General features: G+C 49.5%; 1 pseudogene; it reads left to right on the top strand.

The window, feature by feature from the left end:
* Nucleotides 1-20,140, top strand: part of LOC132223730 (OTU domain-containing protein 6A-like) — a 186,921-nt pseudogene that overhangs the window by 137,437 nt on the left and 29,344 nt on the right.

The following is a 20,140-nucleotide window of genomic DNA, read 5'->3' as shown; positions in this document are numbered from 1 at the left end:
TCCCTCTATCCCCCGGTGAGAGAGCCTGTTTTGGGAGACCAAGGAGAGCAAGGATGACCAGGAAAGTGTGGTCCTCCATGGCGAGTCCACAGCCTCGCCAGTACAGGGCTGGGGATGTAGTATTCGCCAAACTAAGTGCTATCGGCACTTGCCAACACACATTGGTGAACTCCCAGAGGGAACGCAGAAGCCTTCAGCAAAGGACTATCCTGCTTTTTCTTTGGCACACATGAAACTGCATTTTGGTCCCAAAGGTCTTTTCCCATGTAATGAGTAAAAACAGAACTTTAGAAAGTCCAACAAACGAAAAGGATGTCATGGAGGATGGGGGAAGTAGAAAATAACGCAGCAAGCCTTGCACACCCCGTGCCCATCTGGCATTCCCTTATGCCCCCGGTCAGACAGCCAGTTTGGGGTGACCAAGTATGAGCAAGGTTGTCCAGGAATGTGTGGTCCTCCATGGGGTGTCCACAGCCTCGACAGTACGAGGCAGGTGATGTGGTATTTGGTACACTAAGCGCTATAGGCACTGGCCAACACACCCTGGTGAACTCCCAGAGGGAGCGGAGAACGCCCCAGCAAAGGATTATTCTGTTTTTTTCTTTGGCACACACGAAACTGCATTTGTGGTCCCAAATATCTTTTCCCAGATAATGAATAAAAAGACAAGTTGGGAAAGTCTAGTAATGAAAAGGATCTAATGGAGGATTGTGGGCAGTCGAAAATAACCCAGCAAGCCATGCACACCTTGCGCCCATCAGCATTCCCTCTATCCCCCGGGTGAGAGAGCCTGTTTGGGGAGACCAAGGAGAGCAAGGATGACCAGGAAAGTGTGGTCCTCCATGGCGAGTCCACAGCCTCGCCAGTACAGGGCTGGGGATGTAGTATTCGCCAAACTAAGTGCTATCGGCACTTGCCAAGACACATTGGTGAACTCCCAGAGGGAACGCAGAAGCCTTCAGCAAAGGACTATCCTGCTTTTTCTTTGGCACACATGAAACTGCATTTTGGTCCCAAAGGTCTTTTCCCATGTAATGAGTAAAAACAGAACTTTAGAAAGTCCAACAAACGAAAAGGATGCCATGGAGGATTGGGGGAATTAGAAAATAACGCAGCAAGCCTTGCACACCCCGTGCCCATCTGGCATTCCCTCTCTGCCCCCGGTCAGACAGCCTGTTTGGGCAGACCATGGATGAGCAAGGTTGTCCAGGAAAGTGTGGTCCTCCATGCGAGTCCACAGCCTCGCCAGTACAGGGCTGGGGATGTAGTATTCGCCAAACTAAGTGCTATCGGCACTTGCCAACACACATTGGTGAACTCCCAGAGGGAACGCAGAAGCCTCCAGCAAAGGACTATCCTGTTTTTTTCTTTGGCACACATGAAACTGCATTTTGGTCCCAAAGATCTTTTCGCATATAATGAGTAAAAACAGAAGTTTAGAAAGTTTAACAAACGAAAAGAAAGTCATGGATGATTGGGGGAAGTAGAAAATAACCCAGCAAGCCGTGCACACCCTGTGTCCTTCTGGCATTCCCTTATGCCCCCGGTCAGACAGCCAGTTTGGGGTGACCAAGTATGAGCAAGGTTGTCCAGGAATGTGTGGTCCTCCATGGGGTGTCCACAGCCTCGACAGTACGAGGCAGGTGATGTGGTATTTGGTACACTAAGCGCTATAGGCACTGGCCAACACACCCTGGTGAACTCCCAGAGGGAGCGGAGAACGCCCCAGCAAAGGATTATTCTGTTTTTTTCTTTGGCACACACGAAACTGCATTTGTGGTCCCAAATATCTTTTCCCAGATAATGAATAAAAAGACAAGTTGGGAAAGTCTAGTAATGAAAAGGATCTAATGGAGGATTGTGGGCAGTCGAAAATAACCCAGCAAGCCATGCACACCTTGCGCCCATCAGCATTCCCTCTATCCCCCGGGTGAGAGAGCCTGTTTGGGGAGACCAAGGAGAGCAAGGATGACCAGGAAAGTGTGGTCCTCCATGGCGAGTCCACAGCCTCGCCAGTACAGGGCTGGGGATGTAGTATTCGCCAAACTAAGTGCTATCGGCACTTGCCAAGACACATTGGTGAACTCCCAGAGGGAACGCAGAAGCCTTCAGCAAAGGACTATCCTGCTTTTTCTTTGGCACACATGAAACTGCATTTTGGTCCCAAAGGTCTTTTCCCATGTAATGAGTAAAAACAGAACTTTAGAAAGTCCAACAAACGAAAAGGATGCCATGGAGGATTGGGGGAATTAGAAAATAACGCAGCAAGCCTTGCACACCCCGTGCCCATCTGGCATTCCCTCTCTGCCCCCGGTCAGACAGCCTGTTTGGGCAGACCATGGATGAGCAAGGTTGTCCAGGAAAGTGTGGTCCTCCATGCGAGTCCACAGCCTCGCCAGTACAGGGCTGGGGATGTAGTATTCGCCAAACTAAGTGCTATCGGCACTTGCCAACACACATTGGTGAACTCCCAGAGGGAACGCAGAAGCCTCCAGCAAAGGACTATCCTGTTTTTTTCTTTGGCACACATGAAACTGCATTTTGGTCCCAAAGATCTTTTCGCATATAATGAGTAAAAACAGAAGTTTAGAAAGTTTAACAAACGAAAAGAAAGTCATGGATGATTGGGGGAAGTAGAAAATAACCCAGCAAGCCGTGCACACCCTGTGTCCTTCTGGCATTCCCTTATGCCCCCGGTCAGACAGCCTGTTTGGGGTGACCAAGTATGAGCGGGGATGTCCTGGAAAGTGTGGTTCTGCATGGGGTGTCGACAGCCTAGACAGTACGAGGCAGGTGATGTGGAATTTGGCACACTAAGCGCTATAGGCACTGGCCAACACACCCTGGTGAACTCCCAGAGGGAGCGGAGAACGCCCCAGCAAAGGATTATTCTGTTTTTTTTTCTTTGGCACACACGAAACTGCATTTGTGGTCCCAAATACCTTTTCCCAGATAATGAATAAAAAGACAAGTTGGGAAAGTCTAGTAATGAAAAGGATCTAATGGAGGATTGTGGGCAGTCGAAAATAACCCAGCAAGCCATGCACACCTTGCGCCCATCAGCATTCCCTCTATCCCCCGGGTGAGAGAGCCTGTTTTGGGAGACCAGGGGAGCAAGGATGACCAGGAAAGTGTGGTCCTCCATGGCGAGTCCACAGCCTCGCCAGTACAGGGCTGGGGATGTAGTATTCGCCAAACTAAGTGCTATCGGCACTTGCCAACACACATTGGTGAACTCCCAGAGGGAAAGCAGAAGCCTTCAGCAAAGGACTATCCTGCTTTTTCTTTGGCACACATGAAACTGCATTTTGGTCCCAAAGGTCTTTTCCCATGTAATGAGTAAAAACAGAACTTTAGAAAGTCCAACAAACGAAAAGGATGCCATGGAGGATTGGGGGAAGTAGAAAATAACGCAGAAAGCCTTGCACACCCCGTGCCCATCTGGCATTCCCTCTCTGCCCCCGGTCAGACAGCCTGTTTGGGCAGACCATGGATGAGCAAGGTTGTCCAGGAAAGTGTGGTCCTCCATGCGAGTCCACAGCCTCGCCAGTACAGGGCTGGGGATGTAGTATTCGCCAAACTAAGTGCTATCGGCACTTGCCAACACACATTGGTGAACTCCCAGAGGGAACGCAGAAGCCTCCAGCAAAGGACTATCCTGTTTTTTTCTTTGGCACACATGAAACTGCATTTTGGTCCCAAAGACCTTTTCGCATATAATGAGTAAAAACAGAAGTTTAGAAAGTCCAACAAACGAAAAGAATGTCATGGATGATTGGGGGAAGTAGAAAATAACCCAGCAAGCCGTGCACACCCTGTGTCCTTCTGGCATTCCCTTATGCCCCCGGTCAGACAGCCTGTTTGGGGTGACCAAGTATGAGCGGGGATGTCCTGGAAAGTGTGGTTCTGCATGGGGTGTCCAAAGCCTCGACAGTACGAGGCAGGTGCTGTGGTATTTGGCACACGAAGCGCTATCGGCACTGGCCAACACACCCTGGTGAACTCCCAGAGGGAGCGGAGAACCATCTAGCAACGGATTATTCTGTTTTTTTCTTTGGCACACACGAAACTGCATTTGTGGTCCCAAATATCTTTTCCCAGATAATGAATAAAAAGACAAGTTGGGAAAGTCTAGTAATGAAAAGGATCTAATGGAAGATTGTGGGCAGTCGAAAATAACCCAGCAAGCCATGCACAACTTGCGCCCATCAACATTCCCTCTATCCCCCGGTCAGACAGCCTGGTTGGGGTGACCAAGGATGAGCAAGGTTGTCCAGGAATGTGTGGTCCTCCATGGCGAGTCCACAGCCTCGCCAGTACAGGGCTGGGGATGTAGTATTCGCCAAACTAAGTGCTATCGGCACTTGCCAACACACATTGGTGAACTCCCAGAGGGAACGCAGAAGCCTTCAGCAAAGGACTATCCTGCTTTTTCTTTGGCACACGTGAAACTGCATTTTGGTCCCAAAGGTCTTTTCCCATGTAATGAGTAAAAACAGAACTTTAGAAAGTCCAACAAACGAAAAGGATGCCATGGAGGATTGGGGGAATTAGAAAATAACGCAGCAAGCCTTGCACACCCCGTGCCCATCTGGCATTCCCTCTCTGCCCCCGGTCAGACAGCCTGTTTGGGCAGACCATGGATGAGCAAGGTTGTCCAGGAAAGTGTGGTCCTCCATGCGAGTCCACAGCCTCGCCAGTACAGGGCTGGGGATGTAGTATTCGCCAAACTAAGTGCTATCGGCACTTGCCAACACACATTGGTGAACTCCCAGAGGGAACGCAGAAGCCTCCAGCAAAGGACTATCCTGTTTTTTTCTTTGGCACACATGAAACTGCATTTTGGTCCCAAAGATCTTTTCGCATATAATGAGTAAAAACAGAAGTTTAGAAAGTTTAACAAACGAAAAGAAAGTCATGGATGATTGGGGGAAGTAGAAAATAACCCAGCAAGCCGTGCACACCCTGTGTCCTTCTGGCATTCCCTTATGCCCCCGGTCAGACAGCCAGTTTGGGGTGACCAAGTATGAGCAAGGTTGTCCAGGAATGTGTGGTCCTCCATGGGGTGTCCACAGCCTCGACAGTACGAGGCAGGTGATGTGGTATTTGGTACACTAAGCGCTATAGGCACTGGCCAACACACCCTGGTAAACTCCCAGAGGGAGCGGAGAACGCCCCAGCAAAGGATTATTCTGTTTTTTTCTTTGGCACACACGAAACTGCATTTGTGGTCCCAAATATCTTTTCCCAGTTAATGAATAAAAAGACAAGTTGGGAAAGTCTAGTAATGAAAAGGATCTAATGGAGGATTGTGGGCAGTCGAAAATAACCCAGCAAGCCATGCACACCTTGCGCCCATCAGCATTCCCTCTATCCCCCGGGTGAGAGAGCCTGTTTGGGGAGACCAAGGAGAGCAAGGATGACCAGGAAAGTGTGGTCCTCCATGGCGAGTCCACAGCCTCGCCAGTACAGGGCTGGGGATGTAGTATTCGCCAAACTAAGTGCTATCGGCACTTGCCAAGACACATTGGTGAACTCCCAGAGGGAACGCAGAAGCCTTCAGCAAAGGACTATCCTGCTTTTTCTTTGGCACACATGAAACTGCATTTTGGTCCCAAAGGTCTTTTCCCATGTAATGAGTAAAAACAGAACTTTAGAAAGTCCAACAAACGAAAAGGATGCCATGGAGGATTGGGGGAATTAGAAAATAACGCAGCAAGCCTTGCACACCCCGTGCCCATCTGGCATTCCCTCTCTGCCCCCGGTCAGACAGCCTGTTTGGGCAGACCATGGATGAGCAAGGTTGTCCAGGAAAGTGTGGTCCTCCATGCGAGTCCACAGCCTCGCCAGTACAGGGCTGGGGATGTAGTATTCGCCAAACTAAGTGCTATCGGCACTTGCCAACACACATTGGTGAACTCCCAGAGGGAACGCAGAAGCCTCCAGCAAAGGACTATCCTGTTTTTTTCTTTGGCACACATGAAACTGCATTTTGGTCCCAAAGATCTTTTCGCATATAATGAGTAAAAACAGAAGTTTAGAAAGTTTAACAAACGAAAAGAAAGTCATGGATGATTGGGGGAAGTAGAAAATAACCCAGCAAGCCGTGCACACCCTGTGTCCTTCTGGCATTCCCTTATGCCCCCGGTCAGACAGCCTGTTTGGGGTGACCAAGTATGAGCGGGGATGTCCTGGAAAGTGTGGTTCTGCATGGGGTGTCGACAGCCTAGACAGTACGAGGCAGGTGATGTGGAATTTGGCACACTAAGCGCTATAGGCACTGGCCAACACACCCTGGTGAACTCCCAGAGGGAGCGGAGAACGCCCCAGCAAAGGATTATTCTGTTTTTTTTTCTTTGGCACACACGAAACTGCATTTGTGGTCCCAAATATCTTTTCCCAGATAATGAATAAAAAGACAAGTTGGGAAAGTCTAGTAATGAAAAGGATCTAATGGAGGATTGTGGGCAGTCGAAAATAACCCAGCAAGCCATGCACACCTTGCGCCCATCAGCATTCCCTCTATCCCCCGGGTGAGAGAGCCTGTTTTGGGAGACCAGGGGAGCAAGGATGACCAGGAAAGTGTGGTCCTCCATGGCGAGTCCACAGCCTCGCCAGTACAGGGATGGGGATGTAGTATTCGCCAAACTAAGTGCTATCGGCACTTGCCAACACACATTGGTGAACTCCCAGAGGGAAAGCAGAAGCCTTCAGCAAAGGACTATCCTGCTTTTTCTTTGGCACACATGAAACTGCATTTTGGTCCCAAAGGTCTTTTCCCATGTAATGAGTAAAAACAGAACTTTAGAAAGTCCAACAAACGAAAAGGATGCCATGGAGGATTGGGGGAAGTAGAAAATAACGCAGAAAGCCTTGCACACCCCGTGCCCATCTGGCATTCCCTTATGCCCCCGGTCAGACAGCCTGTTTGGGGTGACCAAGTATGAGCGGGGATGTCCTGGAAAGTGTGGTTCTGCATGGGGTGTCCAAAGCCTCGACAGTACGAGGCAGGTGCTGTGGTATTTGGCACACGAAGCGCTATCGGCACTGGCCAACACACCCTGGTGAACTCCCAGAGGGAGCAGAGAACCATCTAGCAACGGATTATTCTGTTTTTTTCTTTGGCACACACGAAACTGCATTTGTGGTCCCAAATATCTTTTCCCAGATAATGAATAAAAAGACAAGTTGGGAAAGTCTAGTAATGAAAAGGATCTAATGGAAGATTGTGGGCAGTCGAAAATAACCCAGCAAGCCATGCACAACTTGCGCCCATCAACATTCCCTCTATCCCCCGGTCAGACAGCCTGGTTGGGGTGACCAAGGATGAGCAAGGTTGTCCAGGAATGTGTGGTCCTCCATGGCGAGTCCACAGCCTCGCCAGTACAGGGCTGGGGATGTAGTATTCGCCAAACTAAGTGCTATCGGCACTTGCCAACACACATTGGTGAACTCCCAGAGGGAACGCAGAAGCCTTCAGCAAAGGACTATCCTGCTTTTTCTTTGGCACACGTGAAACTGCATTTTGGTCCCAAAGGTCTTTTCCCATGTAATGAGTAAAAACAGAACTTTAGAAAGTCCAACAAACGAAAAGGATGTCATGGAGGATGGGGGAAGTAGAAAATAACGCAGCAAGCCTTGCACACCCCGTGCCCATCTGGCATTCCCTTATGCCCCCGGTCAGACAGCCAGTTTGGGGTGACCAAGTATGAGCAAGGTTGTCCAGGAATGTGTGGTCCTCCATGGGGTGTCCACAGCCTCGACAGTACGAGGCAGGTGATGTGGTATTTGGTACACTAAGCGCTATAGGCACTGGCCAACACACCCTGGTGAACTCCCAGAGGGAGCGGAGAACGCCCCAGCAAAGGATTATTCTGTTTTTTTCTTTGGCACACACGAAACTGCATTTGTGGTCCCAAATATCTTTTCCCAGTTAATGAATAAAAAGACAAGTTGGGAAAGTCTAGTAATGAAAAGGATCTAATGGAGGATTGTGGGCAGTCGAAAATTACCCAGCAAGCCATGCACACCTTGCGCCCATCAGCATTCCCTCTATCCCCCGGGTGAGAGAGCCTGTTTGGGGAGACCAAGGAGAGCAAGGATGACCAGGAAAGTGTGGTCCTCCATGGCGAGTCCACAGCCTCGCCAGTACAGGGCTGGGGATGTAGTATTCGCCAAACTAAGTGCTATCGGCACTTGCCAAGACACATTGGTGAACTCCCAGAGGGAACGCAGAAGCCTTCAGCAAAGGACTATCCTGCTTTTTCTTTGGCACACATGAAACTGCATTTTGGTCCCAAAGGTCTTTTCCCATGTAATGAGTAAAAACAGAACTTTAGAAAGTCCAACAAACGAAAAGGATGCCATGGAGGATTGGGGGAATTAGAAAATAACCCAGCAAGCCATGCACACCTTGCGCCCATCAGCATTCCCTCTCTGCCCCCGGTCAGACAGCCTGTTTGGGCAGACCATGGATGAGCAAGGTTGTCCAGGAAAGTGTGGTCCTCCATGCGAGTCCACAGCCTCGCCAGTACAGGGCTGGGGATGTAGTATTCGCCAAACTAAGTGCTATCGGCACTTGCCAACACACATTGGTGAACTCCCAGAGGGAACGCAGAAGCCTCCAGCAAAGGACTATCCTGTTTTTTTCTTTGGCACACATGAAACTGCATTTTGGTCCCAAAGATCTTTTCGCATATAATGAGTAAAAACAGAAGTTTAGAAAGTTTAACAAACGAAAAGAAAGTCATGGATGATTGGGGGAAGTAGAAAATAACCCAGCAAGCCGTGCACACCCTGTGTCCTTCTGGCATTCCCTTATGCCCCCGGTCAGACAGCCTGTTTGGGGTGACCAAGTATGAGCGGGGATGTCCTGGAAAGTGTGGTTCTGCATGGGGTGTCGACAGCCTAGACAGTACGAGGCAGGTGATGTGGAATTTGGCACACTAAGCGCTATAGGCACTGGCCAACACACCCTGGTGAACTCCCAGAGGGAGCGGAGAACGCCCCAGCAAAGGATTATTCTGTTTTTTTTTCTTTGGCACACACGAAACTGCATTTGTGGTCCCAAATATCTTTTCCCAGATAATGAATAAAAAGACAAGTTGGGAAAGTCTAGTAATGAAAAGGATCTAATGGAGGATTGTGGGCAGTCGAAAATAACCCAGCAAGCCATGCACACCTTGCGCCCATCAGCATTCCCTCTATCCCCCGGGTGAGAGAGCCTGTTTTGGGAGACCAGGGGAGCAAGGATGACCAGGAAAGGAGGGTCCTCCATGGCGAGTCCACAGCCTCGCCAGTACAGGGATGGGGATGTAGTATTCGCCAAACTAAGTGCTATCGGCACTTGCCAACACACATTGGTGAACTCCCAGAGGGAAAGCAGAAGCCTTCAGCAAAGGACTATCCTGCTTTTTCTTTGGCACACATGAAACTGCATTTTGGTCCCAAAGGTCTTTTCCCATGTAATGAGTAAAAACAGAACTTTAGAAAGTCCAACAAACGAAAAGGATGCCATGGAGGATTGGGGGAAGTAGAAAATAACGCAGAAAGCCTTGCACACCCCGTGCCCATCTGGCATTCCCTCTCTGCCCCCGGTCAGACAGCCTGTTTGGGCAGACCATGGATGAGCAAGGTTGTCCAGGAAAGTGTGGTCCTCCATGCGAGTCCACAGCCTCGCCAGTACAGGGCTGGGGATGTAGTATTCGCCAAACTAAGTGCTATCGGCACTTGCCAACACACATTGGTGAACTCCCAGAGGGAACGCAGAAGCCTCCAGCAAAGGACTATCCTGTTTTTTTCTTTGGCACACATGAAACTGCATTTTGGTCCCAAAGACCTTTTCGCATATAATGAGTAAAAACAGAAGTTTAGAAAGTCCAACAAACGAAAAGAATGTCATGGATGATTGGGGGAAGTAGAAAATAACCCAGCAAGCCGTGCACACCCTGTGTCCTTCTTGCATTCCCTTATGCCCCCGGTCAGACAGCCTGTTTGGGGTGACCAAGTATGAGCGGGGATGTCCTGGAAAGTGTGGTTCTGCATGGGGTGTCCAAAGCCTCGACAGTACGAGGCAGGTGCTGTGGTATTTGGCACACGAAGCGCTATCGGCACTGGCCAACACACCCTGGTGAACTCCCAGAGGGAGCGGAGAACCATCTAGCAACGGATTATTCTGTTTTTTTCTTTGGCACACACGAAACTGCATTTGTGGTCCCAAATATCTTTTCCCAGATAATGAATAAAAAGACAAGTTGGGAAAGTCTAGTAATGAAAAGGATCTAATGGAAGATTGTGGGCAGTCGAAAATAACCCAGCAAGCCATGCACAACTTGCGCCCATCAACATTCCCTCTATCCCCCGGTCAGGCAGCCTGGTTGGGGTGACCAAGGATGAGCAAGGTTGTCCAGGAATGTGTGGTCCTCCATGGCGAGTCCACAGCCTCGCCAGTACAGGGCTGGGGATGTAGTATTCGCCAAACTAAGTGCTATCGGCACTTCCCAACACACATTGGTGAACTCCCAGAGGGAACGCAGAAGCCTCCAGCAAAGGACTATCCTGTTTTTTTCTTTGGCACACATGAAACTGCATTTTGGTCCCAAAGATCTTTTCGCATATAATGAGTAAAAACAGAAGTTTAGAAAGTTTAACAAACGAAAAGAAAGTCATGGATGATTGGGGGAAGTAGAAAATAACCCAGCAAGCCGTGCACACCCTGTGTCCTTCTGGCATTCCCTTATGCCCCCGGTCAGACAGCCTGTTTGGGGTGACCAAGTATGAGCGGGGATGTCCTGGAAAGTGTGGTTCTGCATGGGGTGTCGACAGCCTAGACAGTACGAGGCAGGTGATGTGGAATTTGGCACACTAAGCGCTATAGGCACTGGCCAACACACCCTGGTGAACTCCCAGAGGGAGCGGAGAACGCCCCAGCAAAGGATTATTCTGTTTTTTTTTCTTTGGCACACACGAAACTGCATTTGTGGTCCCAAATATCTTTTCCCAGATAATGAATAAAAAGACAAGTTGGGAAAGTCTAGTAATGAAAAGGATCTAATGGAGGATTGTGGGCAGTCGAAAATAACCCAGCAAGCCATGCACACCTTGCGCCCATCAGCATTCCCTCTATCCCCCGGGTGAGAGAGCCTGTTTTGGGAGACCAGGGGAGCAAGGATGACCAGGAAAGTGTGGTCCTCCATGGCGAGTCCACAGCCTCGCCAGTACAGGGATGGGGATGTAGTATTCGCCAAACTAAGTGCTATCGGCACTTGCCAACACACATTGGTGAACTCCCAGAGGGAAAGCAGAAGCCTTCAGCAAAGGACTATCCTGCTTTTTCTTTGGCACACATGAAACTGCATTTTGGTCCCAAAGGTCTTTTCCCATGTAATGAGTAAAAACAGAACTTTAGAAAGTCCAACAAACGAAAAGGATGCCATGGAGGATTGGGGGAAGTAGAAAATAACGCAGAAAGCCTTGCACACCCCGTGCCCATCTGGCATTCCCTTATGCCCCCGGTCAGACAGCCTGTTTGGGGTGACCAAGTATGAGCGGGGATGTCCTGGAAAGTGTGGTTCTGCATGGGGTGTCCAAAGCCTCGACAGTACGAGGCAGGTGCTGTGGTATTTGGCACACGAAGCGCTATCGGCACTGGCCAACACACCCTGGTGAACTCCCAGAGGGAGCAGAGAACCATCTAGCAACGGATTATTCTGTTTTTTTCTTTGGCACACACGAAACTGCATTTGTGGTCCCAAATATCTTTTCCCAGATAATGAATAAAAAGACAAGTTGGGAAAGTCTAGTAATGAAAAGGATCTAATGGAAGATTGTGGGCAGTCGAAAATAACCCAGCAAGCCATGCACAACTTGCGCCCATCAACATTCCCTCTATCCCCCGGTCAGACAGCCTGGTTGGGGTGACCAAGGATGAGCAAGGTTGTCCAGGAATGTGTGGTCCTCCATGGCGAGTCCACAGCCTCGCCAGTACAGGGCTGGGGATGTAGTATTCGCCAAACTAAGTGCTATCGGCACTTGCCAACACACATTGGTGAACTCCCAGAGGGAACGCAGAAGCCTTCAGCAAAGGACTATCCTGCTTTTTCTTTGGCACACGTGAAACTGCATTTTGGTCCCAAAGGTCTTTTCCCATGTAATGAGTAAAAACAGAACTTTAGAAAGTCCAACAAACGAAAAGGATGTCATGGAGGATGGGGGAAGTAGAAAATAACGCAGCAAGCCTTGCACACCCCGTGCCCATCTGGCATTCCCTTATGCCCCCGGTCAGACAGCCAGTTTGGGGTGACCAAGTATGAGCAAGGTTGTCCAGGAATGTGTGGTCCTCCATGGGGTGTCCACAGCCTCGACAGTACGAGGCAGGTGATGTGGTATTTGGTACACTAAGCGCTATAGGCACTGGCCAACACACCCTGGTGAACTCCCAGAGGGAGCGGAGAACGCCCCAGCAAAGGATTATTCTGTTTTTTTCTTTGGCACACACGAAACTGCATTTGTGGTCCCAAATATCTTTTCCCAGTTAATGAATAAAAAGACAAGTTGGGAAAGTCTAGTAATGAAAAGGATCTAATGGAGGATTGTGGGCAGTCGAAAATAACCCAGCAAGCCATGCACACCTTGCGCCCATCAGCATTCCCTCTATCCCCCGGGTGAGAGAGCCTGTTTGGGGAGACCAAGGAGAGCAAGGATGACCAGGAAAGTGTGGTCCTCCATGGCGAGTCCACAGCCTCGCCAGTACAGGGCTGGGGATGTAGTATTCGCCAAACTAAGTGCTATCGGCACTTGCCAAGACACATTGGTGAACTCCCAGAGGGAACGCAGAAGCCTTCAGCAAAGGACTATCCTGCTTTTTCTTTGGCACACATGAAACTGCATTTTGGTCCCAAAGGTCTTTTCCCATGTAATGAGTAAAAACAGAACTTTAGAAAGTCCAACAAACGAAAAGGATGCCATGGAGGATTGGGGGAATTAGAAAATAACCCAGCAAGCCATGCACACCTTGCGCCCATCAGCATTCCCTCTCTGCCCCCGGTCAGACAGCCTGTTTGGGCAGACCATGGATGAGCAAGGTTGTCCAGGAAAGTGTGGTCCTCCATGCGAGTCCACAGCCTCGCCAGTACAGGGCTGGGGATGTAGTATTCGCCAAACTAAGTGCTATCGGCACTTGCCAACACACATTGGTGAACTCCCAGAGGGAACGCAGAAGCCTCCAGCAAAGGACTATCCTGTTTTTTTCTTTGGCACACATGAAACTGCATTTTGGTCCCAAAGATCTTTTCGCATATAATGAGTAAAAACAGAAGTTTAGAAAGTTTAACAAACGAAAAGAAAGTCATGGATGATTGGGGGAAGTAGAAAATAACCCAGCAAGCCGTGCACACCCTGTGTCCTTCTGGCATTCCCTTATGCCCCCGGTCAGACAGCCTGTTTGGGGTGACCAAGTATGAGCGGGGATGTCCTGGAAAGTGTGGTTCTGCATGGGGTGTCGACAGCCTAGACAGTACGAGGCAGGTGATGTGGAATTTGGCACACTAAGCGCTATAGGCACTGGCCAACACACCCTGGTGAACTCCCAGAGGGAGCGGAGAACGCCCCAGCAAAGGATTATTCTGTTTTTTTTTCTTTGGCACACACGAAACTGCATTTGTGGTCCCAAATATCTTTTCCCAGATAATGAATAAAAAGACAAGTTGGGAAAGTCTAGTAATGAAAAGGATCTAATGGAGGATTGTGGGCAGTCGAAAATAACCCAGCAAGCCATGCACACCTTGCGCCCATCAGCATTCCCTCTATCCCCCGGGTGAGAGAGCCTGTTTTGGGAGACCAGGGGAGCAAGGATGACCAGGAAAGGAGGGTCCTCCATGGCGAGTCCACAGCCTCGCCAGTACAGGGATGGGGATGTAGTATTCGCCAAACTAAGTGCTATCGGCACTTGCCAACACACATTGGTGAACTCCCAGAGGGAAAGCAGAAGCCTTCAGCAAAGGACTATCCTGCTTTTTCTTTGGCACACATGAAACTGCATTTTGGTCCCAAAGGTCTTTTCCCATGTAATGAGTAAAAACAGAACTTTAGAAAGTCCAACAAACGAAAAGGATGCCATGGAGGATTGGGGGAAGTAGAAAATAACGCAGAAAGCCTTGCACACCCCGTGCCCATCTGGCATTCCCTCTCTGCCCCCGGTCAGACAGCCTGTTTGGGCAGACCATGGATGAGCAAGGTTGTCCAGGAAAGTGTGGTCCTCCATGCGAGTCCACAGCCTCGCCAGTACAGGGCTGGGGATGTAGTATTCGCCAAACTAAGTGCTATCGGCACTTGCCAACACACATTGGTGAACTCCCAGAGGGAACGCAGAAGCCTCCAGCAAAGGACTATCCTGTTTTTTTCTTTGGCACACATGAAACTGCATTTTGGTCCCAAAGACCTTTTCGCATATAATGAGTAAAAACAGAAGTTTAGAAAGTCCAACAAACGAAAAGAATGTCATGGATGATTGGGGGAAGTAGAAAATAACCCAGCAAGCCGTGCACACCCTGTGTCCTTCTTGCATTCCCTTATGCCCCCGGTCAGACAGCCTGTTTGGGGTGACCAAGTATGAGCGGGGATGTCCTGGAAAGTGTGGTTCTGCATGGGGTGTCCAAAGCCTCGACAGTACGAGGCAGGTGCTGTGGTATTTGGCACACGAAGCGCTATCGGCACTGGCCAACACACCCTGGTGAACTCCCAGAGGGAGCGGAGAACCATCTAGCAACGGATTATTCTGTTTTTTTCTTTGGCACACACGAAACTGCATTTGTGGTCCCAAATATCTTTTCCCAGATAATGAATAAAAAGACAAGTTGGGAAAGTCTAGTAATGAAAAGGATCTAATGGAAGATTGTGGGCAGTCGAAAATAACCCAGCAAGCCATGCACAACTTGCGCCCATCAACATTCCCTCTATCCCCCGGTCAGGCAGCCTGGTTGGGGTGACCAAGGATGAGCAAGGTTGTCCAGGAATGTGTGGTCCTCCATGGCGAGTCCACAGCCTCGCCAGTACAGGGCTGGGGATGTAGTATTCGCCAAACTAAGTGCTATCGGCACTTCCCAACACACATTGGTGAACTCCCAGAGGGAACGCAGAAGCCTCCAGCAAAGGACTATCCTGTTTTTTTCTTTAGCACACATGAAACTGCATTTTGGTCCCAAAGATCTTTTCGCATATAATGAGTAAAAACAAAAGTTTAGAATGTCCAACAAACGAAAAGGATGCCATGGAGGATTGGGGGAAGTAGAAAATAACGCAGAAAGCCTTGCACACCCCGTGCCCATCTGGCATGCCCTCTCTGCCCCCGGTCAGACAGCCTGTTTGGGCAGACCATGGATGAGCAAGGTTGTCCAGGAAAGTGTGGTCCTCCATGCGAGTCCAAAGCCTCGCCAGTACAGGGCTGGGGATGTAGTATTCGCCAAACTAAGTGCTATCGGCACTTGCCAACACACATTGGTGAACTCCCAGAGGGAACGCAGAAGCCTCCAGCAAAGGACTATCCTGTTTTTTTCTTTGGCACACATGAAACTGCATTTTGGTCCCAAAGACCTTTTCGCATATAATGAGTAAAAACAGAAGTTTAGAAAGTCCAACAAACGAAAAGAATGTCATGGATGATTGGGGGAAGTAGAAAATAACCCAGCAAGCCGTGCACACCCTGTGTCCTTCTGGCATTCCCTTATGCCCCCGGTCAGACAGCCTGTTTGGGTGACCAAGTATGAGCGGGGATGTCCCGGAAAGTGTGGTTCTGCATGGGGTGTCCAAAGCCTCGACAGTACGAGGCAGGTGCTGTGGTATTTGGCACACGAAGCGCTATCGGCACTGGCCAACACACCCTGGTGAGCTCCCAGAGGGAGCGGAGAAGGCCCCAGCAAAGGATTATTCTGTTTTTTTCTTTGGCACACACGAAACTGCATTTGTGGTCCCAAATATCTTTTCCCAGATAATGAATAAAAAGACAAGTTGGGAAAGTCTAGTAATGAAAAAGATCTAATGGAGGATTGTGGGCAGTCGAAAATAACCCAGCAAGCCATGCACACCTTGCGCCCATCAGCATTCCCTCTATCCCCCGGGTGAGAGAGCCTGTTTTGGGAGACCAGGGGAGCAAGGATGACCAGGAAAGTGTGGTCCTCCATGCCGAGTCCACAGCCTCACCAGTACAGGGCTTGGGATGTAGTATTCGCCAAACTAAGTGCTATCGGCACTTGCCAACACACATTGGTGAACTCCCAGAGGGAACGCAGAAGCCTTCAGCAAAGGACTATCCTGCTTTTTCTTTGGCACACATGAAACTGCATTTTGGTCCCAAAGGTCTTTTCCCATGTAATGAGTAAAAACAGAACTTTAGAAAGTCCAACAAACGAAAAGGATGCCATGGAGGATTGGGGGAAGTAGAAAATAACGCAGAAAGCCTTGCACACCCCGTGCCCATCTGGCATGCCCTCTCTGCCCCCGGTCAGACAGCCTGTTTGGGCAGACCATGGATGAGCAAGGTTGTCCAGGAAAGTGTGGTCCTCCATGCGAGTCCACAGCCTCGCCAGTACAGGGCTGGGGATGTAGTATTCGCCAAACTAAGTGCTATCGGCACTTGCCAACACACATTGGTGAACTCCCAGAGGGAACGCAGAAGCCTCCAGCAAAGGACTATCCTGTTTTTTTCTTTGGCACACATGAAACTGCATTTTGGTCCCAAAGATCTTTTCGCATATAATGAGTAAAAACAGAAGTTTAGAAAGTTTAACAAACGAAAAGAAAGTCATGGATGATTGGGGGAAGTAGAAAATAACCCAGCAAGCCGTGCACACCCTGTGTCCTTCTGGCATTCCCTTATGCCCCCGGTCAGACAGCCTGTTTGGGGTGACCAAGTATGAGCGGGGATGTCCTGGAAAGTGTGGTTCTGCATGGGGTGTCGACAGCCTAGACAGTACGAGGCAGGTGATGTGGAATTTGGCACACTAAGCGCTATAGGCACTGGCCAACACACCCTGGTGAACTCCCAGAGGGAGCGGAGAACGCCCCAGCAAAGGATTATTCTGTTTTTTTTTCTTTGGCACACACGAAACTGCATTTGTGGTCCCAAATATCTTTTCCCAGATAATGAATAAAAAGACAAGTTGGGAAAGTCTAGTAATGAAAAGGATCTAATGGAGGATTGTGGGCAGTCGAAAATAACCCAGCAAGCCATGCACACCTTGCGCCCATCAGCATTCCCTCTATCCCCCGGGTGAGAGAGCCTGTTTTGGGAGACCAGGGGAGCAAGGATGACCAGGAAAGTGTGGTCCTCCATGGCGAGTCCACAGCCTCGCCAGTACAGGGATGGGGATGTAGTATTCGCCAAACTAAGTGCTATCGGCACTTGCCAACACACATTGGTGAACTCCCAGAGGGAAAGCAGAAGCCTTCAGGAAAGGACTATCCTGCTTTTTCTTTGGCACACATGAAACTGCATTTTGGTCCCAAAGGTCTTTTCCCATGTAATGAGTAAAAACAGAACTTTAGAAAGTCCAACAAACGAAAAGGATGCCATGGAGGATTGGGGGAAGTAGAAAATAACGCAGAAAGCCTTGCACACCCCGTGCCCATCTGGCATTCCCTTATGCCCCCGGTCAGACAGCCTGTTTGGGGTGACCAAGTATGAGCGGGGATGTCCTGGAAAGTGTGGTTCTGCATGGGGTGTCCAAAGCCTCGACAGTACGAGGCAGGTGCTGTGGTATTTGGCACACGAAGCGCTATCGGCACTGGCCAACACACCCTGGTGAACTCCCAGAGGGAGCAGAGAACCATCTAGCAACGGATTATTCTGTTTTTTTCTTTGGCACACACGAAACTGCATTTGTGGTCCCAAATATCTTTTCCCAGATAATGAATAAAAAGACAAGTTGGGAAAGTCTAGTAATGAAAAGGATCTAATGGAAGATTGTGGGCAGTCGAAAATAACCCAGCAAGCCATGCACAACTTGCGCCCATCAACATTCCCTCTATCCCCCGGTCAGACAGCCTGGTTGGGGTGACCAAGGATGAGCAAGGTTGTCCAGGAATGTGTGGTCCTCCATGGCGAGTCCACAGCCTCGCCAGTACAGGGCTGGGGATGTAGTATTCGCCAAACTAAGTGCTATCGGCACTTGCCAACACACATTGGTGAACTCCCAGAGGGAACGCAGAAGCCTTCAGCAAAGGACTATCCTGCTTTTTCTTTGGCACACGTGAAACTGCATTTTGGTCCCAAAGGTCTTTTCCCATGTAATGAGTAAAAACAGAACTTTAGAAAGTCCAACAAACGAAAAGGATGTCATGGAGGATGGGGGAAGTAGAAAATAACGCAGCAAGCCTTGCACACCCCGTGCCCATCTGGCATTCCCTTATGCCCCCGGTCAGACAGCCAGTTTGGGGTGACCAAGTATGAGCAAGGTTGTCCAGGAATGTGTGGTCCTCCATGGGGTGTCCACAGCCTCGACAGTACGAGGCAGGTGATGTGGTATTTGGTACACTAAGCGCTATAGGCACTGGCCAACACACCCTGGTGAACTCCCAGAGGGAGCGGAGAACGCCCCAGCAAAGGATTATTCTGTTTTTTTCTTTGGCACACACGAAACTGCATTTGTGGTCCCAAATATCTTTTCCCAGTTAATGAATAAAAAGACAAGTTGGGAAAGTCTAGTAATGAAAAGGATCTAATGGAGGATTGTGGGCAGTCGAAAATAACCCAGCAAGCCATGCACACCTTGCGCCCATCAGCATTCCCTCTATCCCCCGGGTGAGAGAGCCTGTTTGGGGAGACCAAGGAGAGCAAGGATGACCAGGAAAGTGTGGTCCTCCATGGCGAGTCCACAGCCTCGCCAGTACAGGGCTGGGGATGTAGTATTCGCCAAACTAAGTGCTATCGGCACTTGCCAAGACACATTGGTGAACTCCCAGAGGGAACGCAGAAGCCTTCAGCAAAGGACTATCCTGCTTTTTCTTTGGCACACATGAAACTGCATTTTGGTCCCAAAGGTCTTTTCCCATGTAATGAGTAAAAACAGAACTTTAGAAAGTCCAACAAACGAAAAGGATGCCATGGAGGATTGGGGGAATTAGAAAATAACGCAGCAAGCCTTGCACACCCCGTGCCCATCTGGCATTCCCTCTCTGCCCCCGGTCAGACAGCCTGTTTGGGCAGACCATGGATGAGCAAGGTTGTCCAGGAAAGTGTGGTCCTCCATGCGAGTCCACAGCCTCGCCAGTACAGGGCTGGGGATGTAGTATTCGCCAAACTAAGTGCTATCGGCACTTGCCAACACACATTGGTGAACTCCCAGAGGGAACGCAGAAGCCTCCAGCAAAGGACTATCCTGTTTTTTTCTTTGGCACACATGAAACTGCATTTTGGTCCCAAAGATCTTTTCGCATATAATGAGTAAAAACAGAAGTTTAGAAAGTTTAACAAACGAAAAGAAAGTCATGGATGATTGGGGGAAGTAGAAAATAACCCAGCAAGCCGTGCACACCCTGTGTCCTTCTGGCATTCCCTTATGCCCCCGGTCAGACAGCCTGTTTGGGGTGACCAAGTATGAGCGGGGATGTCCTGGAAAGTGTGGTTCTGCATGGGGTGTCGACAGCCTAGACAGTACGAGGCAGGTGATGTGGAATTTGGCACACTAAGCGCTATAGGCACTGGCCAACACACCCTGGTGAACTCCCAGAGGGAGCGGAGAACGCCCCAGCAAAGGATTATTCTGTTTTTTTTTCTTTGGCACACACGAAACTGCATTTGTGGTCCCAAATATCTTTTCCCAGATAATGAATAAAAAGACAAGTTGGGAAAGTCTAGTAATGAAAAGGATCTAATGGAGGATTGTGGGCAGTCGAAAATAACCCAGCAAGCCATGCACACCTTGCGCCCATCAGCATTCCCTCTATCCCCCAGGTGAGAGAGCCTGTTTTGGGAGACCAGGGGAGCAAGGATGACCAGGAAAGGAGGGTCCTCCATGGCGAGTCCACAGCCTCGCCAGTACAGGGATGGGGATGTAGTATTCGCCAAACTAAGTGCTATCGGCACTTGCCAACACACATTGGTGAACTCCCAGAGGGAAAGCAGAAGCCTTCAGCAAAGGACTATCCT

This window comes from Myotis daubentonii, chromosome X (genome assembly GCF_963259705.1).
Source record: "Myotis daubentonii chromosome X, mMyoDau2.1, whole genome shotgun sequence".
NCBI lineage: Eukaryota > Metazoa > Chordata > Mammalia > Chiroptera > Vespertilionidae > Myotis > Myotis daubentonii.
The sequence above is the reverse complement of the archived record's forward strand: the minus strand, read 5'-3'. Positions and strand labels throughout refer to the sequence as shown.